The sequence below is a fragment of the Zalophus californianus genome, chromosome 6 (genome assembly GCF_009762305.2).
Source record: "Zalophus californianus isolate mZalCal1 chromosome 6, mZalCal1.pri.v2, whole genome shotgun sequence".
Lineage (NCBI taxonomy): Eukaryota > Metazoa > Chordata > Mammalia > Carnivora > Otariidae > Zalophus > Zalophus californianus.
This window is the reverse complement of record NC_045600.1, coordinates 134,875,808-134,888,653: the sequence shown is the minus strand read 5'-3', so window position 1 is coordinate 134,888,653 and position 12,846 is coordinate 134,875,808.

The following is a 12,846-nucleotide window of genomic DNA, read 5'->3' as shown; positions in this document are numbered from 1 at the left end:
TCCCCCAAATCTCCTTCTGTCCCCCATATCTAATAGCCCTAAAGTTCTCCTCATCCCTTTAAATGTACCCTTAGCCTGGTAAACTCCTACTCATTCATCAAAACTCAAACCTTAATATCCTGATGATGAAAGTATAAATTGATGTAACTCCTTTGAAGGGAAATTTTTACAAAAACTATCAGAATTTAAATGCACCATACCTGTGGATCCAGGAATTCTGTTTCCAGGAATGTATCTTGTAGATATCCTCACACATGGGGTAAAAAGGAAATGTATACAAAAATACTGTTTGTAATAGCAAAAGATTGTAAAACCCTACATGTCCAATAGAGCACTAGTATTACAATTTTAATTTATCCCTATTAGGAAATACTATGGGGCTATTAAAAAGAAGTAACTCTACAAGTACTGATTTCCAAAATCTATTGTTACATGAAAGAAGTTGGGATATAAAAGTTGAGTAGAAGACACCACCATTTGTCCAAAAGAAAGAGGGGGAGGGTAGTACATTTATATTTATATCTCTGATCGGCAGTCAAGGGTCTGAGGGAGGAAAGATTTCACTATTGTTTTGTTCTGTTGGGAAAATGACTAACCACCTGTATAAAATATAAATTTCTTTAAATTAATAAAAAAAACCACCTTAATTCCAGTGTCTTTTCTTTTGGAACGCCTTGGCTGGCCCTCTCCCTCCATTTCTAGCCAATTTCTCCCTCCTTCATACTTCCAGAGTTGCCCCTATGTTTTGAATGTAATTCACCCCATTGTATTGAACATAAGTGTCTACAAGACTGGTTTCCCTAGAAAACCAAGAGCTTCTAGAAGCTAGGACTGATATTGTATTCAGATTTTATTTATCCCAGAGAGAGAGAGAGTGCTCGAGCAAAGGCAGAGGACAAGCAGACTCTGCACTGAGCGCAGGACCCTGAGATCATGACCTAAGCTAAAACCAAGAGTGGGGTACTTAGCCAACTGAGCCACCCAGCCACCCCAATCTTGTATTCATTTCTATGTTCCAAGCCCCAGATGATACATATACACACTTTTTTTTTTTCTTTTGAAGGAATTAATGGAAAAGGTCTAGAATGGGTCTCTCCCGAAACTGCCCTGATCCTATTCTGGTTGTCAGAAGGAGAGTTTGAGCTCTTGTAGACTCACCTTAATAATCTGGCCCCACCCTATATTATCAAACATTCCCAGCAAACCTTCTTGTAGCTCTGACTACATCTGACTTTTCACTGTTTTTGTAATCGTTGTTGATTTGTCCTGCTATGTTTGAGTTTTTAAAAATCCACAGTCTCTAGGGCACCTGGGTGGCTCAGTCGGTGAAGCGTCTGCCTTTCGCTTGGGTGGTGATTCTGGGGTCCTGGGATGGAGTCCCAAGGCGGGCTCTCTGCTCAGAGGGGAGCCTGCTTCTCCCTCTGCCTCTGCACCCCCCTCTGTCTCTCATGAATAAATAAATAAATCTTTAAAAAAATCCACAGTCTTTTCAAATTCCTTGCCTTTGAGGTGCAGTATCCTCTACTAATGTCCTTTCCCACATTGGCTGCTCAGTCTTCAACATTCAAAGTCCCTTCCTCTTTGAGTTGATGGTATAGTGGTGAGGGTAGCCGCCTTCCAAAGGCACTTCCCCTTTGAAGCCTTCCCGTTTTTACCCAGCCTTTGTCAGATAAACTTGATGTTCCCATGGCTCTCTGATAAAACTTGGGATCACCAGTCATTTATTGCAATTATCATTTCACCTGTTCACCTGACAAAAATAAGGATTCTTCAAAGACATGGATTTTTATCTTGTTCATCTTACTCATCTTGGAATTTGTGCCTGATATATAGCAGGTACTCAATAAATAATTGTTGCAGTAAAAAATAATAGTTGTTGCATAAATGGATGAATGAACAAGGTAACAGTAAGTGCTCACGATATTTTGATGGGCTGCACGTGATAGCCATCTGTTTACTTATTTGGGGCAGCATAGTTGAATGCTGTGTGTGTCACATTCCCACCTCAGCCTGGCATCTTGAACCATGGAACTTTAGGTAGTAGTTACCACTCTAATGCAGGTGGAGAAACCTAATTATATGTGTCCTTTTGAAGTCCCTTAAAGCAGGACTGCCAGATTTGACAAATAAAAATACAAGTTGTCCAGTTAAATTTGAATTTCCAGTAATTTTTAGGGTAGTTATGCCCCAAATATTGCTTTTACTAAAAAAATATTATTCATTGTTTATCAGAAATTCAAATTTGACCAGATGTTCTGTATTTTATCTGGCAACCCTACCACAAAGGTCGAATTCCCAAACCCTATCTTCCTGTGTTCAGACCCAGTTAATTCTTCTTAGAGAATTTTACGAACTATGCAGTCTTATCATCTTTATGAAATAAATAACCCAAATCTCCCAATTCAGCTTACTAGAATTTTTTTTTACACATTTGAAAACTTTTCTTCCTTCCAAAACTCCTTTATTATGTTTTAACCATCAGAGTTAGATTCTAATTTATAGTAATTTAGACTCTTAGCCACTTAATAGTAGAACTGGATCTGCGAGGGAAGATCCACGTGACTCCTTCCATTTGAATCTTCTGTTTTTCTCTCTGTCTCTGGTGTCTGTCCGAAGTATGTCTTAGGTAACAGCAGATTACGTCTCAGCACGATAGGGCAGTAGGGCTGGTCTGGGCGGTGAGAAACCCTGAATTGCTGTTTGCATTGTAAAATGCCACTTTCCTGTGGAGGGAAGGCAGGAGCCACACCACCAAGCTCTGGGAACTGCACTGGCCAGCTCAGCAGCCACTAAGTATCATTACAGACGAGGCTTTGCACGACAAGACTATTTTAAAAGTTCGAAACATCATCTGATCTGAAATCGGGCATTTTTAGATTTCAGTCTCAGCACTGGTAAATTACCTCGCAGGCCAAAAATGCAGGCACCAACAGCGACTGCACGGATTTTTGTTTCCAAGGAACATTTCCCTTGACATGAAATCACATTCCCCTGGGGCTTGGAAGTGAATGACAACTCTCCAGGATACACCTTTTTGCTACATGTAATTAGTTTTCCCTGTGGTTCTATAAAGTAAGATAATGTCACAAGTGTCATCCCTTCTTTAACATCCAGACTTGAAAATTACAGGCTGAACATTGTCCTACGTGGTTAAACTAATGCAAAAAAAAAAAATCCCTGAGTACGCAAATAGCACAGCTGTGAGTTCTGAAAAACACAAACGACGGTCAAAAATTACTAAGAAGGGGCAATTGGAATGAGAGAATTTACATTAGGGGCGGAAAAGGGACATTTTAAAAAGGGCTTGGAGAGGACATGTAAAGTGACTTAATATGGCAAAGAGGCATAGGGAGAATGTCTCAGTCCCGGAGTGGAAAATCAATTTGCCAGGGCCACGGTAAGACTGAAACATCACCTCCACACTTCGCGAGGATCCCTTCTGACACAGTCATGTAGGCAGTCAGAGCCTGAGCACAGAAGGAGTGAATAGGTATGCCTGAGAGTTTACAACAGAAAAGACAACTACCACCCAGCACACCAACAGAGGAGGAACACAGTGCAGGGCCATCTTTCAAATTCTGAAATGGACTGAACAGACATTCTTAGGTCAAGAGCTTTACTTTGGGAAGACCAGTATTTCTTTTTCACCCCCCTGTTTCCAGGACGGCTTCTAGCAAATACTGCTTGGTAAGGGGAATAAATTCAGACCCACGGAGTGTAGTAGAATATATCCTCGAAGTTTACATGCAAAAAACAGGAGAATTATGTTATTTATTTGTTCTTTCAGAGAAATAAGACAGCAATAAACTACCACTTAACTTGTAAATCATAAAAGCTTCGCACATGAAGAAAGTACTTTGACGACCAAGAAGCAGGAAAAATCTTATATTTATTCTACTGTAAAAACTGATCTATGAAGAGAGGATAAATTTTCTGATCCATGCTGAACCCATCCTGTTGCCTCTTAAGCACGTTTATCTTGTTTTTTGGTAATTTTTAGTATCTTATAATTTGTCAATCCACCTGTCAAAAATAGATTTACTTTGCTTCAGAGCCCATTTTTAAACCTGTTGCATAGTCAATGAAACTTTATTCCTGAAGTTGTTCCTTTTGTCCCGTTCCTGTGTGTTTAGTGGCTCTTTCTACACCAGAGTAGACATTTCAGGTGTTCGGAGTTTTTTCCCCCCTTTCTTAGTTATGAGGAAGCCTATTCGTTTCGACATTTCTTGCCTAACTATAGACCAGTCCTAGAAACTTGGAACTAAATTTTATTTCCTCTAGGAAGATAAAATGGAGATTCCTCCCCCCCCCGCCATTTAGTTTACAAGGGTGACTAGCGCAGGGTCTTCAGGTAGGAAATGTGAGGGTGCCTTTAAGAACAGCCGCGGTAATTTTCCACAGCCGGGACAGCCCCGCCCACGCGGCAGGCGGCTGGGTGCGGCGGAGTGCGGCTGCGCGGCGCGGCGCGCGCCTCCCGTTGCCTGGATACCACCTCCTCCACCCCCGGCCCCCAAAGCCCTTTTGTTTCCAAGATGGCCTCCGAGTTCTTTCTTAATGCCCCCGGAACAAAGCCAATTGAACACCCTTAAGCATAGAAGAAAGCAAGAATTGTATGGTTGGCTTTAAGAGTGTTCAATGTCAATATTTATTTACTATTATAACTTTACGAAAATCCTCTCTGTTGGGGTGTCTGGATGGGAGAAAAATCGGGGCGTGCCTCAGGGTGTGTGAGCCATGGTCTCTTAGCTTTTCCGTGACAGGGCTTTTGGCCTCAAAGTTGGAGATACGTTCGTTTCTTTGGATAAGAATAATGTTTTTTCCTGTTAAAGTAGCTCAGGAAGAAGTCTTTTCAGATTTAAACTGGACTCTGACGCTCAACGTTAAAGACCATATAAAATTATGTTGAGCTCAATTAGGGTAACCCCCCGCTCCCCCGGCCGTGTCCGCTGTCCTTTAAAAATACCTGTTGATTTTTCTGTTTTTCTTTTTCTCGAAAGGTTAGTTTAAACACAGATTAATCTCAGTGTGGTACCATTATCATCATTATAAGATGGCAAATGCCTCTGGGGATAGGAATTATGTTTTATTCATCTTTATGCCCCAGAGGTGTTTCTAACTATAACAAATCTTCGAATAATGTAGCTAAATAATCCTAATTAACTTTTGAGCCTTTTTTACTACGCCAAGCACTGTGCTATGAGGCGGGTACTATGAGATAGCGTTTATCTCCCGTATTACCCGTAGGGAAACTAAGGCACCGGGAGGTTCAGTGGTTGCCTGCAGCACCACAGCGAGTAAATGGTGGCAGGGAGATTCAAACCTGGGCAGCGTGAGGACAGCCTGCGCCAGACTGCCCTAGTGCCATACTGCCTCTGAAAATACTGCAGGGAGTCCATGATGTTTTCCAATTGCAGCACTTTCAGGGAGGAGCGTGGAAGTCTCTTTCCCTGAAATATGTTCCTCTTTGTTGTGAATAGACTTTTCACACTTGTATCAGTCAGGGCATTTAGATGCTTACCAGAGCCCGAGCTGGAAGACACAAACTCAGCTAACCTTGGTGGCAGGTGTTGGGGAAATATAATTAAAAACAAAATCTGCCAACCCAAAGAAATCTCTCAAGTAGAAGAGAAAGAAAACAGTTTTATTATTGAATACAGAAAGCATTAAGCCAAAATAGGATGTGCATCACAGGCAATCCGTTGAGAGATCAGAAGGACAGGAAGAAATGTTACCCTTTTGCACAGCTAAGCAAATACACCCTATTACGTACCTGTTCTCAAAATAACTAGTTCTCAAGTAGGAGGACTTGACAGCACCGTTTGTCACACATAGTTCGTCTTAAACTCACCTTGGCAATCGGTAGCTGGTAATCTGTATTAGCTAATTAGCATCATCCAAAGGAAAAAGTAAATTTACATCTTTATGACAGGATAGGTAGGTTTGCAACTTAGAACCAGGAGCCTAAGTTAGATTCCTACCCTCCCACAAAAACGGGGAAATAGGGATGCTATCTTCCTTGGTAATTACATTTCAAAGAGATGGCTCCCAGGTCATTGAGAAAGACATTCCCGGGTTGAAAAGCCAAGTCTTATTTAGCTTTTAAAAAGGTTTACATACTTCTCAAAGGGGCAGATAATTTACAATCATAAATTTTCTAAAGTAAATGCTGGGGCGCCTGGGTGGCTCAGTTGGTTAAGCGACTGCCTTCGGCTCAGGTCATGATCCTGGAGTCCCAGGATCGAGTCCCGCATCGGACTCCCTGCTCAGCGGGGAGTCTGCTTCTTCCTCTGACCTTCCCCCCTCTCTTGTACTCTCTCTCTCTCTCAAATAAATAAATAAAATCTTAAAAAAATAAATAAAGTAAATGCTGAAAGAAAGGAGGGGGGTTTCTCTTTCCCTTTCTGTACTAGGGAAATTTATTTATTTAGATTTATATTTACCCTGACACAAGATACAGAGGCAACTCAGGTCAGCTCTTCCAATCGAAGATTGTGCTTGCATTCAGATTTTCACCTCACTAGCCCACCTTTTCCCCAGACATAATAATGAGTCAAGGAGTAGGAAGGCAGGAGAAGCATTACCTAATGCTGAGAGTTAGGTTTTCTATTTTGATTTGAATTCTTACTTCCTGGTTTCTTTGAAATTACATCTAATTCCTAGCAGATGCTGAGTGAATTTGCGTGCTGCACTAGACCATGAAAATGTGTCTAAGAACTGCCAAGCAGACAACTGGCTTTCCTGTACTTCTGAGTTCAGTCTTAACTCTTCTGTCCTCCCTCTTCATTACACAGCCTTGGAGAGGTCTGACAGGAAGGACCTCCCCCTCCCCCCACCTCTTAAGCCTCCACTGACCTACCTCAGCTTCTTTAACCGGTTGCTTGGCTAAGGCCTCCGTGCCTTCGCAAATGGTGATACCTGACACTGGACCACCTTCCTCTAGGTTTCTGCTTGCCTTGCATTTGTACAACTAGCAAGGCAGCTCGGCCATACCTTCCTTCTGGAATCCTTCGCTGCTCACTAGCCTGCCACTGACTTGGTCTCCCCTGGGCTCTGGATTACTTGGTAACTTCCCCTATGTCTATGTGGGTGTAGACATGTTTAATGTATTATTCCTTAAACTTCTTGAGCTAGACGATCTTTGTTAACAAAACAAACAAAAATCTTTAAATTGCCAACACCTCACAGATCTGAGATCTAGATGAGCAGATCTGAGATCTCAGACTGGTGAGATCTGGCTTCATCCAGCCCACCAAACTATTTTGTTTGACTCTTTTTTTGTTTGTTTGTTTGTTTAATTCCAGGTCACCTTTTATAATCTGGATTTACATACAAATCAGGGTCTTTGACTTCTCTTTAAAAATAAGATGTGGCCATCCTGGGTCTGTTTCCCCGTGACAGCTGGTATCCGGTGGGACGGGAACTCTCCACTTTGCCTCAGCCTTTGACACTCCCTATCGCTTTCCCACTGAAGCTAAGTATAAGGCGGTCATCTAAAGTGAGTGTACACTGATGTTTTTCTTGGAGTAAAATACTTCTCAGTACCAAAAGAGAGGAAGCAAGACTAAAAAGCATCTTTCAAGGATAATGGGAGAGAGCCCATTCCATGGTGGGGGAGAAGAGTTGCCTCTGGGTTGATTAGGGACATAAAATACGTCTGTCTCTATTTTTCTTAAATCCACTGCTTTGTTTATTTACGTTATCTTCCTGGCCACTACAGATACTTGAGTTTTTGACCAGTAGGGTAGATACTCAGAAGCCGTTTGAAGAAAAGAGGGAAGAAAGAAGAAAGGAAAAATAAATTCAGCAAATGGTTAGGATTCCAAACTTTTCAATCCAGCTACTTAAACAGACTTTCTAATTTATCACCTTTAGCCAGTCCTTCAGTTGTACCCTGAACATCTCTTCTAACATTTGCTGCAGTTGGATTGAGTGGGTACATGATACTCGGATTCCTATAGCCACTACCTTAGCAAAAACCAAGGAGGTAAATTCGTACATATGCTTTGTTCTTGATGACTCCACAGGCCTAGAATACACACAACAAAAAAGTTCACTTCATGCAGGTAATCTGTTTTCAGAAGATTATTATTCACAGCACTTTAAGATAAATAGTGTTTGGGGCACCTGGGCAGCTCAGATGGTCAAGCATCTGCCTTCAGCTCAGGTTATGATCCCAAGACCCAATCAAGTCCCACATCGGGCTCCCTGCTGAGCAGGGAGCCTGCTTCTCCCTCTCCCTCTGCCGCTCACCCTGCTTGTGCTCACTCTCTCTCTCTCTCTCTCTCTCTGTCAGATAAATAAAATCTTAAAAAAAGATAAATAGTGTTTGATGGATAGAACTGAAAGCTATTTGGTAAGTGCTTACATATTACAATGAGCATCTAAAAAGATACTATCTTTTCTCTCTAAACACAAGTGAGATAAGAATCACCGATGCACGTGCAAAGTAGGAGGATATTGGTATTCATCTCACAGAAAATTGACCAAGATAACAAAACCGTACTTAAGAAGTTACAAACATTCTTTAGTAGAGCTTTTGTTTTCAAGGAAGCGTTTTTAATTACCATTTCCTCTTGAATTCTCATAGCTCAGATTTACACTGTTTGAACAAGAATCTTACCCAGTTTGATGGAGTAGATAATCTTTCTGAGCACCTTGAGTGTTTCTGTCTTTTAATGGCATTATTGAGTATGGAGTGATAAAATGGAGCCAATGCAAAGTATTTCTTTCTGCCCCCAACGTGCTGTGACATCATGATATAAACCTCTCAAGTAGTCTGTCTCTTTTCCTTGCCTGGGATTTAAAAGCCACTAAATTATTGTCTTGCCTGGCCATCTCCGTCCTTTTCAAATGTGTGGAGCTGCTGGGGCAGTGGTTGGTGGTGGGATCAGTTTAGGAAAAGCCTCACAGTTGATTCTGACAATATCCTGCCATTAAGAACCCCCAGTTTTCCTTTTAGGCCCACTTAAAAACAAGTGAGGGATTCCGTAGGGGAAGGGTGCATCAGAGAATTGTACATTTGTTAAACTCATTGTGAAAGAGTTCTGTGCACTTGGAGAAACAACAGCCCGCCATGCAAATTGCGTTTCTTTTGGACTTGAGAAAAACTAAATGAACCCTCCAGCCACTAGAAAGGACCTAAAGCAAAGTTGGCATCTGGAGACCCATGTTTTGCTGAAAAGACTCCCTGGGGATGAGGGGAAAGTGGCTATACTGCTGAGAAATGGAAATAAATTGCCTCTTTCAGCACCTAGAAGCTGCCCAGAAATTTAAATTCCTTTCTCCGTTAGAAAACCCAAACCATATTGCACGTAGTAGGGTTTGTTTATTCTGCAAATCTCATCACAGTCCTCCAGATATTTTAACAGCCGTGCTTGACTATGTGGTTGGCACAAGGATCACAAAATCTTTAGTAGCTAGGGAAGCTCGTTGGCAAATAGATTTCTTGTATGTGATGTAAAACAGGCTCATTCAGAGAACTACACATTTCCTTGTGGTTAGATGTGAGAAACCGAAGCTCTGATTATTGCTATTTCTCTAGGCATGCTGCAGTAATTGTGTCCTATCTACAAAAATGGAGAAATATTTACTCTTTGCAGGTTTTCGTTAGCTTCAACAAGGGTAATTGCAAATATTTTGATACCTCGCTTTATTTTAAGGATACTGACAATCAAAGAAAATCCTCAATTTGCTAAATTATAGCATTGGTTGGAAAGAGAGGGAAATATTTTTGTTGTTGTTGTTGTTATTTTGATTCTTTCTCATTCGGGATCTGCATGAGTTTCCATCCATAGTATGGAGTGGCCCTGTTTATCCCAGGAAACCAGCCCAAGCCAAACCAGTCTCCTATTACTGCAGAAATTTGAAGGATACGTGAACTGACTGATGTCAATTAACAAGAAAGGCGTCTGCTGCCATTTTCTTAATCATCCTATTGAATCTTCGTAGCCTATGCATTCTTCTCTTTTCTTCAATACCAGCTGTCCTTGTCCTTATTCTAAGTCAAACTGACATGGAATCTATTCAGGGCTGTTACTTAACTCGATGAGGAAAGCACTCTGCTGCGTGCTAACCTCCCGGATTTGAGTTAGAACCTAGATCCGGAGTCTGCACAGGACTTTTTTCCTTGCCTTCCTATATTCATTTCATTTTTCCACATCTTCCTTTTGAATCTTTTCCTAGAAATACCTAAACCATAGGTAAGCAGATGGAGGAGGCCATAGAAACAAAAGCTCAATATGTGTTGTATGTGACACACTTGCAGAAAGATAGTACAATGTCTGTACAGTCTGGCTTTCAAGCTTTGGGGTCGAGAAGTACTTATGGAAGGCAAAAGATCCCACAGTCCAGGAAAATCTACCAATCTAGTTTCCCAAGGTGCATAAAACTTGCTGACATCAAAGAAGGGCTCCATACAGGGAAATGTGAGGTGGGGCACGATCATTAACATACTGCTTTAGAAACAGGGGATGTGGAAGATTCATCTATGGGCTTCGATGCCTGCGTGTCTTCAATTTGGCTATGGGAAACGATCGGTCAAAATTTCCGTTTATACGAAGCGTAATACAAAATCGAGTACTGAATCCGGTCGGACCACAGGTTTAGGCAGACGAGAGGTTTCAGCCAAGAGTGCTTAGTGGTAGAGGGCTGCTACACAAACTGGAAATGAAAAGACCCCTGGCTTTAGGCCTCTTTCTGTTTGTAGACAGTAAATTTAAATCCTTTGTCCCCGCAGACCCACTCCACTCCATGCAGTAACCTTGGCTACGATGGCTAAAGAAGAAACACACTCTCCTGATTTCCAGTTCTATATTCAGTTTTAGAAAATTGGTTATGTCGAAAGGGTAAAAACAACAACAACACAATTTTACTTTGCCTCGGTTATTGACACCAAGAAGCACTCCTCAGACGTTCCGGAGGGGAAACAATGAGTCATTCATGCTGTCAGCCCAGGTGGTGCATGAATTCCAGACAGAGGCGGCTGGAGTTAACCCCTGCAGGAGCAGAGAGAGGTCTCGGCCAGCCTTCCTGGGGCTCCCCACAGCCTCTGGGGGAGCAGGCCAGGGCTGGAAGGGAAGGTGAAGCCAGTCACCAAGCCACTACCTCTGCCGTGCCGGTCCCAAGGGGCCCCGGGGCTGTTTGTCACCGTGTGATTGGCTCCAGGAGAGGGGTGGGGAAATGAAAACACTCTGCCCAGGATATATTTAGTTGAAGTGCAGCTGGGGAAGCGCTTAAACAAGGGAGCTTTTGTCCTCACGCTCAAGTGTTTTTCTTAACTCCACGAGGGGGGAAAACTTCAGCCACGTACTGATTTCTCTTCCTTCCCCTCCATTTTCTCTTCTTCGGGCGTGGGAGGTGGGTGTTCCTATTCGGAAAGTGGAGGATTTTCTGTGGTTTGGTGTCTAAGAGGAAACGGAGCCATTTTGAGGCCGAGTTGACCCAAAAGTGGAAAGCACACACTCTTGCTGGAAGACGCGGTTAAGAAATCCAGACGTTTCTTAACATGTCGTGTACGCTTGCATTCTCGCAATTAATTTTCTGTCAGTGCAAAGTGGAAGTTAGTTATTTTCAAACGTCTTTACTTGGGTGAATTTATCGAGTTAGAAACATAATTAAGTTTTATAAGCTGACAGAACCCTGTTTCACTTGAGTTGATTCACATTTTCCAGTAATGAAAGATTTACTTCTGCGCTGATGAGCACAGCTTCTTTGCAACAGATTACTGATGAGCCATGTAATGGCTCCTATTCCCACCCTCCCTGGAAAACCACTGAGAACTGCCACCTTGCTACGAGGCTGTACGGCCACTATGTAAATGCTGTATATTACGGGTACATTGCCTACTATTAAGAAGTAGCGCAGGAAATATTTTAAATGAAAATCCCATTTGCAATTATGAACCAAGGGCAAAAACTTCTGAACAAGAAGCCTGTGGTTTTGGTGATACCTAGGTAACCAGTTGTATTAGTATTAGTCAGGGATCTCTAGATAAACAGAAGCAAGAGTGTGTGTGTGTGTGTGTGTGTGTGTGTGTGTGTGTGTGTGTGTGTGTGTGTAGAGAGAGAGAGAGAGGGAGAGAGAATGAATGAATGAGATTTGTTTCAAGAAATTGGCTCATCTGCCTATAAAGGGTGTCAGGTCCAAAATCTGCTGGGGGAACTGACAGGCTGGAGACCCAGGAAGAGTCAATGTTGTAGTTCAAGTCTGAAAGCTGTCTGCTGGCAGAATTCCCTCTTGCTGGGGGAGGTCCATCTTTGTGCTATTCAGTTCCTCAACTGATTGGATGAGGCCCACCCACATTGTGGCGGGCAATCTGCCTTACCTCAAGTTCCCTGACTTAAATGTTACGCTCATCCAAAAATACCCTCACACAAATATCTAGAATAATGACCACACATCTGGGCACTGTGGCCCAGCCAAGCTGACAAATAAAATCAACCATCCCACAGGCTAACACTCCCATTTTGAAAAATTCACTTGCTTAATTACAAGGTTACTTACCAGGATGAAGCTGTTGTGAGGGTTTACAAATGGGTAAGATATGATAACTCCTGATAACTCTTTTGATAACTACTTTCAGGTCTCCTGTCTCTCTGTCTCCCTACCTCTATATCTCTCTCTCTTTCTCCCTTCCCCCCTCTCTTCTCTTGGGAGGCTTGCACTGGGAACCAACCGAGGCACAGAGTTGTGAGAAAGCCCAAGCCACTTGGAGAAGCCATGTGAGGATATTCCGGACAACAGCCCTCAGCCAACACCAACCTCATGTGGGTTGGCCCGCCCTCAGGTGCTCACATCCCCAGCCTTCAGTCTTCCAGGTGTGCCCCGACAAGGTGGACCAGAATGTGC